Source organism: Diadema antillarum, unplaced genomic scaffold (assembly GCF_040938485.1).
Source record: "Diadema antillarum isolate AM-2024a unplaced genomic scaffold, OU_Dant_1.0 seq00000836_RagTag, whole genome shotgun sequence".
In the NCBI taxonomy this organism is placed as follows: domain Eukaryota; kingdom Metazoa; phylum Echinodermata; class Echinoidea; order Diadematoida; family Diadematidae; genus Diadema; species Diadema antillarum.
In genome coordinates this window covers 758,554-777,574 of record NW_027271712.1, presented here as the reverse complement: position 1 = coordinate 777,574, position 19,021 = coordinate 758,554, and positions in this window count along the sequence as shown.

Sequence of the window (19,021 nt, the reverse complement as noted above, 5' to 3'; positions counted from 1 at the left end):
GGTCATTTAAGTTCTTGTGGTACCATAATTTGTTACACCAAGAAACTGCCACTGATATGTACTGGTAGCTGATTAGCATAGCCATTGTTTCTGCTAAAAATATGAGTATACTTACATGGGAAAATTTTGAGTAAATACCTGATTTTTCAGCTAGATGTATTTTTTTCGCGTCGGGAAACTCCGCAGTGAGCGCATCCTCTACGTGCTGTGTATAGATCTAAATTCTCATTGATAAACCACGCGTGTGTATGCTGCTTAATCTGCGTGTGTTGTCTATGCATTTCCGCTCGCATTGTTCTGCTTGGGTGCTCTCCTGCGGGAGCGGCTTTCATTTTGTCCCTCAAAGTGGGTCAAGCTTTCGTTCGTCGGTCAAGTCTTTCATCCTTTTGTCTTGGTGAACTTCACTAGAAATCGTCCCCATGCTAGGATATACGAAGGAAGAACACGCTTTTGTTCTTGTCTACGCACATGTATAGTGGACGGAAAGTAGACCTGTAAACAAAGGCCTGCCGATTTCAGTAGATTGCACCTGCCCGCAGTCGGCATAGACAAAAGAAGGATTAGTCAGTGCTTCCTTCTCAAGTGGACAAAAGACACCATTCCAGGACCCGGGATTTACTTAAGTTTCAAATACAAGATCTGGGACTAAAGGACTCAGATTGGGGAATGAATTACCGAGGCAAAAAAAAAAAAGAAATTGAAAAGACAAATTGAACTGCCAATATCTTTGTAATTGTGACCCGCTACAACAAAAAGGTCCTAATGTCGCGCACGGTCGAAGCCGTGAAAATCGAGTTTGAAGTCAGAGCATTAAAATTGGTCAAAACTTACGATTTTCTGATTTTGATATATTATTGGAGTCTAACATGTTTTCTATCATCTGTCGAAATTTTGAAGCAAAACGATCAAAGGAAAGATAAAAAATAACGTTTTTCTGAGCCATGATTTTTGGCATTTCAACGAAGCAGAAACTGGTTGGAAAATTTGGATTGAGCGCTACAGATAGGTTCCGCCCCTAACAACGACCAGAGTGATCTCATTGGTCAGTTTGCTGCTTGCTGCTAACCGAAGCGTGAAGCTCGCACACTGCCCAGTCGACTGGTGCGTGCGGGCGGGGTGCACTATGCTCAGCCGCTTCTCACATCCTGGTCACTGATTGGTTGGTGAGGAGACCGCCGACGCTGATGTGCTTGAATGAACTCTTCGGGGGTTGCTAGGGCTTACCTTCTATTGTCCAGAGGTGAAAACTGACTTGCGTGTCCCTTGATCGCGATTGCGTCGAAAGGAAGACTTTTAGGGCGCTTTTCTCGAAACAGTGATTTTCCAGACGTCTCGACATGCTCTCTTTTAAACATCGATATCTCAGCAGCCGATTATTTTTATAAAATGTGTTATATATCAATTTAAAGCAGAAAGATAAGGGGATTATATCATGCAATTTTCAAGTAATCGACCTCGCCCGACTTTAGGATCATTTTGTTGTACAACTCTAGAAGACAATTTTGTTATCATTCGAAAGAGGAGATGTAGCTCTAAAACTTTCTCACAGAGTCAAGGGAGCGTTCTATTGAAGAAAAACCATGAATGACTCTTTTTTTCCATACTACACAAAAATTTCTAACAATTTTTTGATGATATCAATTATTTCTGCAAAATTTCAGGTTGAGATAGATATTACACCAAACTGACTGCATGGCACGAAAGACCAATTATTTCTTGATATATGTTGTGTAGACCTCAATTCAAAACAGTCAATAGTTTCAAAGATATGGCAGTTTTAAATTACATTGCCACTAAAGTTTGCGAACTTTCTGGCGTTGGGTAACAACGTCTGGCTCGTTAGGGGTTTTGGATCTGGCACATTAAGAGTTAATAGAATATTTATTGTTAAACATGGGCACCATGTGCCGCTTGGGACCCATGATCCCCAAAGTAGAAAATACTTCAAAATCTCTTCTTCCACAAAACCAGAAGTGATTGAGCTAAAATGCTATAAGTGAGTACATTTTCAAGTCTGTTAACAAGTGCATATTTAAGTGTGTTCATGTCAGATGCTGTCGTGGCCATTTTGTTTTGTTTTGTTTGTGTTTTATGGGGGGGGGGGCGATGACGGCGGCAAAGTGAGGTCCACGATATACAGAAAATATAAAGAGAATTCCACAAAATTCCATTTTATGAAAAGTATGCATTCCGTGGACTTGTCCCTGATATATGTTAAGGGTTATATTATTCCCTGGTTCTTGACTAGGTAAGTCAGTTGCTCTTTAATTCTGCGAGAAAACTGAGAAAAAGTCAAATTTTCATATATTCTTCGTCCATGCCTGATGTCACAAATTGTTGCAATCTTCTCATCCAGTGATGATGACAAAGACACTCTATTAATTCATAAATTTTCAGCAGAAAGTCCCCTCCAATTTCCTCAAAGTTTACTGATGTGTTCTACTTGTATTGCTAGAGTTCCCCAATCTACATGTACATGTAAATTCAGGTTGCACTCTCCTTTACATTTGCTTCTACGTCTGTGGGGTTTTCCCATGTCACTCTTAAAACTAGTTTTACTGGGAAACCTAGATGCTTATGTCATGGGTTCTGTATAATTCAAGTACATGTACATCCTTCCTGCCATAATAAGATTCTTGTCCTAAATAGTTTTCAGTCATGATTTGGAGTGCTAAGTGTTGATAAAGTTGTGCTATCCTCACTAAAGGTTCCGTGAGTAAAACTGAAGCAAGAAAGAAAAGTGAAAATGGTTGTCAAGTTGCAAACAAGGAAGTAGTAACATAATTTCACTGGCGTCTTGAGTGTATTTCGTAATCAGTTGCTTGAGTGTTATTTGTGCTTACAATAAAAAACTATTCATGTAGAGAGTGAGTTGTGCATATGCTCTGAAGGACTTACTGGAGTAGATTCAACGAGATGCTTTTACCCACAATGACCCTCTTGACCCAGATGCATAATGTGGGTATCTGGCAACGTCAGGATGGTAATAATCATATGGCAGGGCCCTCTGGTAGAACAATATCAACACTGATAAGACTGCCCTGGGTAAAGGAGACTATCTTGTTGCTGTTCCAGTTGTATATCATACAGTTTTTTGGTAAATTGTAACACACATAATTATCAACTAGTTGCACTACATGATGTGGTTATGTTAAAGTTATGTTCATTTACATTCTATGAAGACCAGGATTAATACATGCTATTTCACTTCTACAGAGCCAAGTGGTATATGTGTTAAACTATAGAATACTGTGACACCCTTGTGTTTTATTCAAAATTGATATTTTATGAGAATGTCCTAAATCTTGTTTGAGCAGCTTAGGCATTTTTTTCCCACTCTGAAGTAATGGTCTGTTTAGGACAATGTGTGTACAAACTTGCCAACCATTCTCTCCCTCTTATATTTGATTCCATGTTTATCAAAAACAAAGTTGTCTATTCATATCCTACTGGAGATCCAATGAATTCACTCTCCTTTGACTAGGACTGATTTTGCTAAATCCATATTCTCTTTTCTAGCCTTGTAAATTTTGGAATTCTCTTGGTAGTAGTATAAAAGAAGCTCTAAGTTCTAATACGCCTCTACTTTTACTCTAAAACTAAAGAATTTCTTGAGAAATTCTTATACTGTACACCACAATAAGTTGAAATTCTTTTATAAGCTCTAATTTTCTTTTGAGATGATCTCCTTACAACTCCCTGTTTCTTGGTGAGCCCTTACTTCTCATGCTTTAAGTACCCTGGTTTTAACCCACCGTCTCCTCTCCTTCTCCCTTTTCCCTGTTCACTTTAGTCCATTCCTGTCATTCCTTTCCCTCTTAGCTAATTCCTTTTTCTTTTTCTTTTACAAGAGAACTGCCTCTTGTTTGTAAGTGTGCTTCTGCATGTGTGTGTGTGTGTGTGTGTGTGTGTGTGTATTATTCTGTCTCTCTTTTCTTTTTGTCTCAGGCAATTTGCCCAGTTTTGGTAGTTTTGCAATCAGATTTTTTATGCCTCCACCACGAAGTGTCGCCGGAGGCATTATGTTTTCTGGTTGTCCGTCCTTCCGTCCGTCTGTCCGTATAATCAATTTTGTGGAAAAGGTAAAGTCTAAAAAAGCGTTTGAGGTATCCTATGAAACTTGGCATGTGTATGTATGAGCAGGCGAAGTTGCGCCTATCAACTTTTGGATGCACATGCTCGAGGTCAAAGGTCAAGGTCAAATGCTCAAATTTTCACTATTTCTCCCATATCTATGCAATGCCTGAAGGTATTTTCTTGAAACTTGGTGTATACATGAACTACCAAATAAGGATTCTCCAGAGAGAGTTTCAGGTCCCGAGGTCAAAGGTCAAGTGAAAATGTTAAGAGTTCACTTTTTTCTCCATATCTCACAAATGGTTCAAGGTATCTTCATGGAACCTAGTACATATGCATGTACTGACTGGCAGTGATTATTTAGGGAATTTGGGGTCATGAGTCAAAGGTCATGGGTCAAAGGTGAAGGTCAACTCCACAAAATTTCACAACATTGTATTTCCCGCTTTTCTATGCAGTGCCTGCAGGATTTTTCTTGAACTTAGTGCATGCATGTATTACCCAGTAGAGATTCTTGTGGAAGTTTGTTGCCAAAAGGTCAAAGGTCAAGTAAAAGTGCCAAGTTTCACTTCTTCCTTAAACTTAAAAAAGGGTCAGAAGTCAAGCAAAAATTCTCAAAATCCCCAAATGCCTACACTCTTAGGCAATATAGCCATTCATCCAATTAAACCCTGTTCCAGGAAAGTGAACATTCAACACATTTATGTGACAAACCTGTCATTTTAATATGTTGCCAATTATGTGAGACTGTCATCACACATTGTCAAGACATTGTAGTATAGACCTATTCGGAGGACCATGCATTATGGCAGAGACATACCAGTCGCCGTAGCGACATTTCTAGTTTCCTTTTAGGAGGAGACTGCAAACTAGAAGTCCTGCCTATTAGCAGTCCCTCCATTTCAAAATGACTTTGTGTCAGAATTTGCCATAAAACTTAAAACATATACATTGTATTTGTATCTCATTTCACAGTTTCTTTGTTTTTGATTACATTGTTGTACTGATTTTGTGTTATTATGTTTATTTAAATGTTTCAGTGTATTTTCATTTTGTTGGAGATGAAATAAACAACTTGAACTTGAAATGGTGTTCAATTTCTTACATAAACGTGGCATTTCGACCGTGAACATTTTTGTTTGGATATACATTCTATAATTAAGATGTATTGCGCGATACATGTACTGTAATATTTTTGATATTTCAGGTCCATGATATTTTGTAGACCATGATCACTGCCGCAAAAAAAGTAAAAAAAAAAACCCTGCAAAAAATGGTAATCATTGGAATAAGCATTGAGCAAAAGCAATGAATTGATCAACATCTGCTGATTATATTTTGTCAAGCATTATTCTCCTTTCCACCCAAATTTTGGAGATAGAAAGGGAGCAATACAGCCTTTGTTACATCCACTTCCCTTCTTCCCACGATCATCTGCACCTTCTTAGTACCTCATAAGTATTAACTTCTATCATCATCACTTTTACCATCCTGACTATTGTTTTTATGTATCACGTTTTAAACTGAACGGTCAGGGGTTTTGTATATACATGTACGTTTAAGGTGTGCTCAGTGTCCAGAAAGTATTGTAAGTGTTTACAGGCAAAGTCTTTTATAATGAGATACTTTGGACCACAAGATTTCTCGTCTAGCTGTAATCTTGCTCAGCAGATGCTATTAGCTTGCTACATGAATACCTTCATGTAGGACTTCAGACTGTTGCTTCACTCTAAGCCCAACTCGCAAGTGAGAAAATTGTCGTGTTCACATGTTTATTTCAAATGAAAAAAAAAATATTGGTTAATAGTTTGCAGACATATGGCTGTATAATTATGTAAGCACACATTTGTAGCTCCCAAATCTCATTAAGCAGTATTTAAGAGTCTTCAAACATAGAACCGTGTATATTATATATGCAGTTCTTGAGGGTGACAATTAATGTGTTAGATTTCCACAACAGAATGAATTGAAAGATTTTCTACCGAATGTTTGGACACAGACAGAACTTGTCTGTTAAGGAGGAAATGCAGAATGATATTACTCATGTTATATACCAAGAACAGGTCTGAAGAAAAATGATTTAAGAATGAAGAATCGACAGACTTTGCTCAAAATGAAGACTTGCTCAACACTAAGAGCACAGAGAGTTACCAAATTTTCACAATTCATAACTCTTTATAATAAATCGGTTAGTCAAATACCGGTTAGTGATTGGCTAAACACAGTCATGTGATGGAGGCACATTCGTTATGTTTGCCCATGGGCGAACATTCTTTGAAATGTTCTCCCTTGGGAATACATTTTCACGTAACAACTAACAGAAGGCCTAGGACCGCGCGCGCACAGTGAATTTGGCTCTGTGCGAGCGAGCGATCGAGTGCGTTGTGCTGGTAGTTGACGTTGACGTTGACGCATTTGACTGACCCATTCACTATAATATAACAGATGATGACTTTTGTTGTCGGGAACATTATACCAAACGTTCCACCCTCAGGGTTTCAAATGCTATTTCGGGAGGGGGGAGGCTATACAATGCGTAAATCCCTCGACCATGTCGACCTTGTCTCGGGACTTTTAACCTCCCTCAACAGCATTTCAAACCCTTTGGGTGGAACATTCGGTTTGTTCCCTCCCCCGCCAGTCATCATCTTTTGTTGGGAACAACAGATGAACATTTCGTGGTACAATATAGAATCCGTGACATTTGAATAAAAAATGATGTGATGTATTGCATCATAAACTTTCCCCACGAAGTGTCCTTGGGATCAAAGAGTGTAAAGCCAAGCGTGAAAAATATGAAAATAGGATGGTTGTCACAATTAGCATGGTTAGAAAACCAGGAAGTACTGCTTCATATTTACATGAATTGTGAGTGTATTTCTAACTCGATTATTTTATTGGCATGCTATTGTACAAGGATCTATCCCCGGTACGTGTACGGAGGATACTGTAGATTCAGGATTTTTACGCCGCCGCCGCAGCAGCATGTTATTTATGTGCGTCACACTGACCCCATTTTTGGACGGATTTATTCAAATTTGATATGAAGGTTTGTCATATCAAGATCTAGCCGCCTATTTCGATGATAACCCCATCACTTTTCCTGTCTTAATGCTGTACTGGTATACCAAAAACAAAAAAAAAAAAAAAAAAAAACATTGACTGAAATCAGCTAAATTGTTCAAAGATTACTTTTTAGGTACAATGTTCATTGAAAAGTACACTGTAATGTCCCCTTATTGAATAGTGAATTGATTTAGTAATTGCTTTGTCTTTATTTTTGTTTTCCTTTGTCGGTTGATTGATTTTTTTAAAATCATTTTTATGGGGGGTGGGGTGGGGAGACAGGCCTACATATCCTATTGTTGTGATAGAATAAATTGTAATTATGTCCATTCTGACAGTTAAATCCGTCAGAACAAATACAGTGTACCGATGGAACACACGCCTATTGATTCGATGTTTAGATTTTAGGCGGACAGTTTTATGGGGGGGGGGGGGCGGGGAGACAGGCCTACATCATGTTGTGATAGATTAAATTGTAATCATGTCCATTCAGACAGTTAAATCCGTCAAAACAAATACAGTGTACCGATGGAATACACGCCTATTGATTCGATGTTTAGATTTCAGGCGGACAGTTTTATGGGGGGGGGGGGGGAGACAGGCCTACATCATGTTGTGATAGAATAAATTGTAATTATGTCCATTCTGACAGTTAAATCCGTCAGAACAAATACAGTGTACCGATGGAATACACGCCTATTGATTCGATGTTTAGATTTTAGACGGACAGAAAGAACAGACTTGTGATGTCCTCATACCACTTAGACCTTCCGACAAGAAGAAGGTCACACGCAACGTTTTGAGATGGACTTTAAATGTTACCGATATTTCCTTTTGTTTTCTTTTTTTCCGTAATCAGGAGCACAGTTAGACCCCTGTAATAAACGGGAATATGTGGTCAACTTTCTTCTTTCCTTTGAAATAACCTACGACAGAACTAGACCTGTAATCGGATAAAACAGGAGCAGTGGTCAGAGCTGACAGTTCTCAGTGAAAGACACTGTTCTTGTGTGAACGGATCAGTAGGAATACGTTTTTTGACAATAACCACATCGATTGTGATTTTGGTAAATTGATGGTATGAAACATTTACAGTTTATTTTGGTCTGCTTGCTGTTGTTCTTTTGTTCGATCATCTTTCCTGGTTGTTGTCATGCCGCAGTTTCAGTTTTTGACGATGTGTGGCGACAAGTTTAGTATACAGTAATGCCCAGATGAAACTAAATGTAGGATTTAGCTCTTTGTCTCGTTGTGAAGGTGTGGTCCTTGTGAAACTGAATGCGATGGCGCAAACAAAGATTATATACAAAAGAATTGCGGCAGTGGTGTGGGCTTTATAGTCTTTATGGTTGCAATAGGATATCCGACAGCGAATGAGCGTTGTAAGAAGAAAGATACCTCATATACATATGTATTACAAGGTCGTTCACAAATGCGGAAGCGCACTTTCCTGTATCATATTAGTCCAGATTCTGGACGTTTTCTTATCATTACGGATCCACGCGCGCTCCACAGCTTATCGCGCTATCCCCTGTAACCGCTCGATATCGATGAGGGCGCCAACAAACCTGTCCGAAAAAAACGTCCAGAATGGTTTGACAGTGCGTAGGGTCAAAAGTTCATAATAGGTATGCTGACGTAATGCCCTATCTCTTTCAAGCTCATGCGTATGCATGAAAACTAAGGGATCGATCACAGAAAAGAGTTCTGTGGGATCGATTGATCTGCAGCCAGCTGTGTGCATTGTGCACCGTGAATACAGTGCGATCTGCAACAATTACTAATTATGTGCACAGAGATGCCTGCATTTTTGCGCAACACACGTTATCACAATCAAAGAGCCAACTCTTTGATCACAATGCAGTGCGATACTCAGTGCTTCAGTGATCCGTACCATGCATTGTTGCAAGCTGATTCGTACAACGTTTTTGACTGGCTGAAAGTTATGGTTGCAGTCATCTAGGACCTACTTTCACGTGGTGTTTTGGACTTTGTTGTGCCCCGATTCGATGATGACTTGAATATTATTCTTGAGATTGGAAATGGCGAGCAACAAATCGCCAGCTCGCCGATGTATGATTTGTGATGTGCCACTTCTAACGTCCAAACACTACATAAAACTGCAAAAAACTCTGTGAAGGTCGTGAGATGTGGACCTCAAGAAAAGTTGGAAGATTTGTTTGGCGATGTTATTGTTGGTAAAGGGGATCATATGTTGTTGTTTTTTTTTGGGGGGGGGGATTGTGCCAATCATATTCATTAAAGGAAATAATTTTGTCATCAAATATTCTTCATTAATAATATTGTGTGATGAAATATTCAGAAATTAAAGAAATTCTTTAATTGACAAAGGTACTTGTATACACCTGTTTTCACTATTATCTGGCCCACTAAATAACAATGTAATTTTGTAATGTAAGCTCAGGGCTGTGAGATGTGGGTTCTATGAACCGGTACTTAGCTATGGTATACAAGATATCTTAGCATATTCAGGGGTGGTGGAGGTGAAGGGGATACATTACACAATTTGTAGTGCAAAGTTTTGAAGTACATGTAAGGAACCAGAAAGTGCCTTTTTTGTTTGTTCTTTTCCCCAAATGTTAGTAGAGAGCAGTCTAAATTTAAAGAATTGCGCTAAGTTTGTAAAACTTTTATCATTTTATTACCACTTCATGTAGGGCCTACTGGGCAGTTAAACCAAAACTATTCGCTTTGATAATTATTTCTATAACAGAGACAATCAGACCAATATCCCTGTTGTAAGAATACCCTGTCACTCAGTCTTTGTTTGTTAGTCTTCATGATAATAAAGCTAAATTTAGTAAACCAAGATGAAGACGCTTAAGAGCATTTTTGCTACAGAGATATTGGTTCATTTGTCTCTGGCATTACAGAAGTGAACAGTTTTGGTTGAACTGCCCTTCTGCATGTGCACATATATATATATATATATATATATATATATATATATATATGATATCCAATCATATCTTCTTTTTTTTTTTGTTGCAAACCATACCTGCATTTGCTCAAAATAGTAGCTCCATGTAAATAAGTAGGCCTATTCATATCAAAAGACAGTCTGACAGAGCAACTTGTTTGTTTCTAATTCACAAACATTTAAGGGTTAATCAGCGTGAAATTATGCTTGGGAAATGTGTGGGCCATGCACACAACACACACAAATGCATACACATATGCACACACACACACACAAACAAACATACACAAACACATGCACACACACACACACTCACATGTTAGCAATTTTATTAAACCACCTATTAGAAATCACATCCAAATTAAAACATTGTACATGTACTTTGTACATACAGCTGTACAGTGTAGTAGACTTTACTTTTTTCCACGTTTATGGCAGCTGATTATTGGTAAATAAGTTTAGATTTTTTTTTTCAGTGTTGAGGTGTGGTCAGGAAATACATCAATTTACCACTATTGTACTTTGAAATGTACAATGTATACGGTGTGCATGTACACTGTACATGTGCAATATATGTACTGTTAAATACACTGTGTAGTGTACAGTAAGAGCAGACAGCAAAGTGAAAACAAATGGACTACGAGTAGTGTAATTTGAACATTTTTAATCACATTAGGCCTACTTCTTAAGCATTTATTATAAAAATTTGGCCATGATGGTAAAACTGTTAATGTTGTACCAACTACCAAGGAAGTTTCAAAGCTAGCATCCCACTCCCAACTGTCAATAATGAGTTCAAAAAGTTGTCACTCTGGGAAGGACGTTCAAAATAATTCCTCAGGTGTATAAGTGTCTTTAAAGTTGTATATTCTGTGCCACCATGTACTCATAAGGAAGTGAAATTAAATGTTCTATAGTTGATAAGATATTAGGCATATTTCAGTTGTTTCTCCATGCTCTTGAAATTCCTTCATTATACACTTTCATTTGTACATGTACATGTACAAGTACTGTAATATACAATAAATTTACTGTATATAATTCATGATAGTTCATGATCATTGTTCAACAACAGTGCATTATTTCAAACAAAATACATTGTAAACTGTTTGACTCTGAATTTTGATGTCAGAGAAATAATTTGATATGTCACATTTCAGTCTGATTACCATGTGCAGTAGACTCTCATTACACATCAAAAACACAGGATTAACACAAACTGGTTAAAAGTTATGACAAAGAAATCTTCCTGGTCCCACTGTAGATTTTGTTTTTTTCATTTGTTGTGTTTTACAACAATTCTTGGTAAAAAAAAAAAATGCTTTAAAGGTTAAAAAAAGGAAATAAATTCATTGCTACACAGTTCAAACTACAGGTACAAATGTTCATGTGCATTAACAGAACTAGTTTTATTTTTATCAAAATGGGCCAAAGAACATACTGTACTTCTCATGAGTGATTTTGTATGTAAAGAAAGTATATGTAAACAAGTTCTTGGTAGCTGTACAACTCAAAAACATACTCTACACATGTGTACACTTTCCTGTACATGCATGCATAGATGAACATGCGATGTACAATTATGTGCAGACAAACGGCATAACAGTTCAATTTTCAAACACCCACCCAAACACCCACAACACACAGCCCATCCCCACTTGGCATGGTCTGTATGTACATGTACATGTAATCCACTACATCACAAAAACACAACCTTGAACTAAAATATTTCAACTTTTCCATGATTTTATCACTTGTAATTATGATATGTACCCGTCAACATGTCCAATGAAATGAAAATATTCACGCCTAAAAAACAAAGTACAGTATGAAAAGTAGGAGTGTACAAATGTACATTGTATTTGCATAGTGCATAAGAGCAAGGTACAGTAATTGCAGTGATAAAAGGAAAATTATTGTACATGTAACATGGAACTGCAAAAATTTAGGTACACCAGAAACCAATGTACCAACCACTCACCATTACAAACCTTAAGTAGGAAAAACACCCACAGTGGATTCATATGAATTCTCTAAAAACAATTTTAAAAGCCCAAAGGTACAACTTACAAGCTACGTGTACACATGTGTACGTAACATTTTTCAGTAAAAAAAAAAAAAAAATCTGAGCTACGATGTACAGCTGTACATGATTCTTCATGTTACCAGTATATCTGATAAGGCCTGAAAATTGAGTGCTTTTAAAAAGTGGATATAATCGTCTAGATCACTTGGGCATTCACACAAAACCGTACTGTGTACGCTGCTTACGTCAACACCCAGGCCAGACGCAATGGTAGCAATCAGAACTCTGATTTCACCATCTGTTGCCAACATGCAGATGCTGTCAACAATTTCCTTTTGGGTATCAGTTTCCGTGTTCCGGTGGTACATATAAACTTATTAACATACCTGTGGCAACCTTCTGGAAGCAGTGCCATAAAGGTTGCGTACACATTACTGCACATTTTTATCATCCTTTCACAACATGCACCATGGGTCTTCAAGTCATCTGCCAGCCACTTGAACATTGTATCTAAATCTCTTGCAGCAGACTTGACAACATGTTTTATATTTTGCTTGTCCGGCAACTGATTTACCCACACATAATTGCGAAGACCAAAGTTTTCGATGATACCGCTAAGCACATCTCTGGTTGCAGTGGCTGTCAGGACAACAGCAGGACTGACGACTTGAGTTTCGATCGTAATTCACCCAATTTTCCATACGCTGCTCGAAATGCTTTGGTGTCTCCAGATGCGGTCCCCCTATTTGAAAAATAAGAAAAAAAAAACATTTTCTACATTGCACATAAATGATTTTAATAATGCCTGCAGTCTCTACAATGCATATCGCAGAGCCATAAGACTGCATAATTGTAATCTATAGATGAACAAGTACGGTATGAGTACATTTGCATACTGAAGCATGTTCCTATTTGAGTTTTTTCTCAATGTACATGCACATGAAGAATTAGTCTGAGGGCCACAGCGTGTGTCTCGATCGCTCCTCAGAGTAGAGGAGCAAAGCTGACGAGACAAAGGCTGTGGCTCACAGACTAAAGCTATGAAAAGGCAGTAGGCCTATGTGTAATTGCATTTGTATGCAAGAAAGTTACAGTAGTTACTGTACTGTACAAAACAATAAAACCAGTGCAGTTACGGTGTTAACAATTTATCACAATAATTACACAGGATTTAACTCGGTACACCTAGGAACACTCACAAGAGTAGTACCGGTACTGTAGTAGAAGCCTGACATGTGTTTACCCTACCCGGCCCAGAGGCCAGACATTACTACATTTAGTTTTACAATCATTTTTTGTCGTTCAACTAGGGGCCTACAGTTACAGTTTGTAATTCAAGACAACTCTTAAGAGACACGTAATGAAAGTTGCCTTGACGAATAATTTTTAGAAACTGGATAAATCTTTATGATTAGCTTACCGCTACTCTAGGTAGGCCGCTTGAGTCTTTGACTTTGTCAAGCAGGCCAAGCAAGATCCGTAGCCCTGCTCATCTGGTCCGAAATTAAAAACTTCAAAGGCATGAAAACAAGAGCCACAGCTTTCGGAGAGTCTGGTCCATCATGTAGATCTAGTTTGCGAAGAATATCAACGCATAACGGTGCAGCTTGGAAGTTGGAACACCACACTATTGCCGAAAACCAGTCGGCAGGGAGATAACAAATCATGACCATGCACGGAGAAACGAGTACGTGTACGTGTAGGGACTTCTCAGTTCTGGTTCTGCTGCTGCTCCCCGAAACCGTCAACGAATCCAAGCTTCTCAGTAGCACATTGCATTGAATGCTCTTCTCATTATCACTGTCAGAAAAGCGACGCGGAGACGCTGATGTTGACATCCATTGATCATGTAAACAAGATTTGGAGGAAATACTTGAAATGCTGCACAGATTTTGGTCGGAAAACGCAAGACTCGGAATCAATACGAAAAGCACATTGCACATGCTGTATGCTGTACACGCGATCCGGGGGATCCCCGATCGAGCTAAGCCACCTCCTCGGCCTCGAAATGACTACAAGATTAAAGATCGATCGACTTTTTTCGATCCCGCAAATTGCCTGCTGGACGCGATTTCATCGGCCAATCAGGATGCTCGAAATAAATGAGGGAGTGGGGGTGGGGCCATTTTTTTCCGAAATATTTCGGGGAGACTTGGCAAACCAGACTGGACTGTTTTGGAGGTCGAGATGCGTGCGTGCGCGGCAAATTAATACAAGAGCGTACGGTGGGGCATACGCGTGCTGTAGCGGTGTGTGCGCGCGGTAAATGATCACACAAAACAGTCCAGGAAGTGGACTAGTATCATATATAAAACGCTGCAACGCAGGAATATACAGTGTATGTTCCTCTGAATTTAGTCTATGGTGTTGCATTTATGAATGCATCAATTTCCACCTGTGTTTTTTGTAACAGTGGACGAAATGTGCTGCTAAGAGCAAACCCATCACGGGAGATTCTCTTCGCAGTCAAACATCATGCAGAGGAGAATGTCGATCAAAGCAGGTCTGCTCTTGCTGAAAGTCTTCCAGTTTTTAGTTCTTCCTACGGATTCGGATACTTCGGTCGTTAAGAAATTGGAATCTCCTTCTGTTTTCTTTATTAAACAGCCAAGAAATGTGGTTACTTCTTTCGGGCAATTTGTGACCTTTGGTTGTCAGGTTGGCAACGTCGACATGGGTCGTCATCGTATCGAATGGGACTCCGTGCAGAAAAGATGGCATGAACTCAAACAGTATACATCTGTCGCCTGGGACGGCACGAACCGAACAGGGTACTCTTCGTTGACAATTCCAGATACTTCAGAGCATCACCAAGGATTGTATTTCTGCAAAGTGTATGAAAGTGAGCATACCGAAACATTAGTCAATTTCTCAAGTGCTTCTCTGTCCTTTCAAGTGATTGAAAAAAGTCTCACATGCTTGGCATCTTCTCGAGTGGGAAATGTTATCCATCTGTATCCAGGACGCAGGGATGTTTGGATCAGCTGTAAGGTTCGAAAGCTTCCAAGACCCATAGTTGAACTCGGATGGAAGGCCCTCCACGGCACTACAAACATCGAAAGAAGGCTTGAATACAGGTGGTTGGACAAAAGTAAGATAGTTCCCAGGAATCAAGAATGTTTTTCTTTCATTGTATGAAATATTACACTAAAACGGTGAAATTTACATCTGAATAGGCCTAGTACTCTTGAGCAGTTATTCACCCAACAATCTTTGAGCTGTTTGTACTTGCTATGTCTGTCTCGTTCACTTGCCTGTCCTTCAGGTTTTTTGTTTTGTTTTGTTTTGTTTTGTTTTGTTTTTTGTTTTGTTTTTGTTTTTGTTTTTGTTTTTGTTTTTTTTTTGGGGGGGGTTGTAATAAAAAAATGACTTTTTTCTGGCTGTTCTGGCACTATGAAAGAGCACTTGACGTACCTCTGTGAGAAAGCAAGGGTGTTGATATGGTTTTGATATTGCCCTCAAGATAATAACGTCACTGAAAAATCACAGGAATGGACACTTTTCTTTGAAAGAAGAAAATGGAATTTTAAGTAGTTCTCTTGTGAATTGTAGTATAGTATTTTTAAGCCTCCGCCAGTGTCGCCGGAGGTATTATATTTTCGGGTTGTCCGTCCTTCCGTCCGTCCGTCCGTAACCAATTTTGTGGACAGCATAACTAAAAAATTGTTTGAGGTATCCTAATAAAACTTGGCAGATATATGTATGAGGAGGTGAAGTTGTGCCTATCAACTTTTGGCTGTAAATGCTCAAGGTCAAAGGTCAAGGTCAATTCCCCAAAATTTCACCATTTCCCCCATATCTATGCAATGCTAGATTGTATTTTCTTGAAACTTTGTGTATACATGTATTAACCAATAAAGTTTCTCTAGTGAGAGTTTGGAGTCATGAGGTGAAAGTTCAAAGGTCAAGTAAAATTGCAAAAAAAAATAACCTTTTTTCTCCATATTTTGGAAATGTTTCAATGTATCTTCATGGAATATAGTACATATGCATGTACTGACTGGTGATGACTATCTAGGGAATTTCGGGGTTCATGAGGTAAAAAATTCAGGGGTCAAAGGTCAAGGTCAACTAATGAAATTTCATTTTTTTTCCATCATATTTATGCAATGCCTGCCGGACTTTTCTTGAGACTTGATGTATGTACATGTATTACCCAATAGAGATTCTCTGGAAAGTTTTTCGCCAAAAAGTTAAAGGTCAAAAGGTCAAAGGTCAAGTTAATGTGCAAAAGTTCACTTCATATCTCGGAAGTGGCTAAAGGTATCATCATGTAATATATATGCATGTTTTGTCTGACAGTGATTCTCTTGGAAATTCTAAGATCATAGGGTCAAAGGTCAAGGTTCGACAAGGGTCAAAGGCCAGGTCAAGATGCTTACAATCTACTATTTAATACAGAAATTACCCTGTTTCTGTGTACCTTGAAAATTACACAATGCATAGAGACTTATAAGAGGTTCAAAAGTCAAGTAAAGTCCCTGAATCCCCCAAATACATGCTGTCGTACAAAATGTAGCCATTTATCCAATTAAGCCTTGTTAAAGGAAAGTTGACATTCAAGACATTATAACATGTCAACATATTTTGCCATGTAGATGAAACTGTCATCACACATTTTCTAGACGTACTATAGACCTATTAGGAGAATCATACATTATGGCGGAGGCATGCCAGTCGCCATAGCGACATTTCTATTCTATATGTTGTTTTCCGTACGTGTACACCACGAACTAATAGTAAGCCTAGTCTTCTCATCCAACGATGACTACACCTAAACTTTATTAGATTCATAACTTTTGAGTGGATTATCCGATCTATCACTGATGTGATCTCCTATAGTAATGCTGCATTCACCCAATGCGCATGTGTATGTGGGCTTCATTCCTCGTTAAAATCAGTTTCCCATTTTGGTATTCATTTTAGGCGGCTACAGATATATAAACACGACATTGCAACCAACGGAAGGACTTCACGATGAGATTCTGTTTTGCAAAGGAACAACGTACGAAGATTCCAATCCGTGTGTCGTTGGATTGATTAAGGTTGTCGGTGATGCCAAAGTGAAACCAGCGGTATACGATATCACCCCGGGATTGGTCAACTCTGCCGAATTCTTTTGTGAAGTTGGCGGATTGTCATCGTCATCCTGCTCGTACTCGTGGACATGTGAACCTGAAGGTTTCATTCACGGCTGCCACAGTGACACCAACAATATTCTAAATCTCTACAACAACGATTTGGCAACGTCACCGTCCCGATTGAATATCTCGTGCAGAGCTCGATGTGGCAGTAACTTCGTAACAACGTCTTCGGCAACATTAAACGTACACAGCCCCATCGAATTTGAACAGTCGGGAAAGAATTCAAGATTCGTAACGTTTTCATCAGACAGTCTATATGGATCTCACAATCTTTCACTTTCTGGAATTCAAGATAAACATGGCGATGTTTATGCGATCAAATGCTTTTTCGATTCCGACGCTACAACAGAGCCGTTGTTCAGGTGGTATATAGATGGTGAGCAACTGTCTGCAAACAGTGAAATTCAGAAGGAAGATCAAGGAAATTTGTCGGTAATTCATACATCATACCTTAATCAAACGAATTTGATTGCTTGTGATGTAGTCATAGATGCTGAAGTGCTAAGAGTGTGGGCGCACGTTGATGAAATTCAATTGACATCGCGTCAGAAAACTCTAGATGAACTTGTGACTGGTACAGCAACCATACTACCTTCCATATCTTCTACACGCAGGCAAACAGAAGTCAACTTTATTCAGTTTATCAAAGATCATTGGCAAGTTGCCCTTGTCGCGGGGGTGTTAATAATGGTCGTGATCCTATGCATTGTCATAATCCCCGTTATTGTATATCGTTGCCGCCGGCAAAGATCTGAAAATATACGAGAGAATAATTCAATAAGGAACAATATCCGTGAGCAGCATGAGGAGAAAGAAGAAGAATACGAAGAATATTTAGAACCCAGTGTGGCAGGATATAATATCTCGGGAACGACATCTTTCTCACATGCCAATTCGCCATCTGACTATGATTACGCCTACGCAGATTGTCACGGTCCTGTCTACGTTACGGATCTCGGTAAAAATCGGCCGAGGGAGTTACGTTCAAGTTTAGACAGAGGAAGTAGCGCCGACCTATTTCCTGGCACTCTGACTGACGAATGCTATTATGACCGATCCAGCCCAGACTTACAGCGACTGTCATTGGAAGGATACAATCCTCACAGTAGACACATCCATCGGCCTTCCTGGAGTGACCAGCCTCCAAGCTCGTCCTGGAACTCCACGACTTCATCATCAGAAACGAAGGACCAATACCACATGTCTCATCAGAGCTTTAATGAGAGTGCTGCTTACCCTCAAACCTGTCAAGCAAGGAGCTTTGATGATGGAGAGGTACCGCCAGAGAGTCCTCCGAGGGCCTTACCACCGCCACATTTTTCTCTTCCTCACATTAAAGAACACCATCAGGAATCGACTGAACTTAAAAGATTGTATTTACCACAAAAAGAGTTTAAAACTGATGCTAAAGAACAAGGCGTCTATGCGAACGACTCGGTCGCTTGGAAGGAGGAGAGGCGAAAAATACATCTCAGGTCTGCATCTGTCGCTAAAATCTCCGTGTAGGTCGATAGTATATCTGTGACAAATCATTCAAAGCATGTGAAAAAAAAATTGAGATGATTCTGTGTGTTAGATTGCTCTGGTGCATTATATCAGTTAGTTTGTTTTTTGCTTCTCCATAAAAATGCGAAGCAGCCGAAAGAAAGGGGAATCATGGTTAAAGGGTGTGTACAGTTCTGGTTGAGGTAAGGATTTAGCTTTTAACGTTTTGCGAGATATTCAGAAACCACTCTGAGATGTCAAAGAGCATGCAATTCTAAGGGG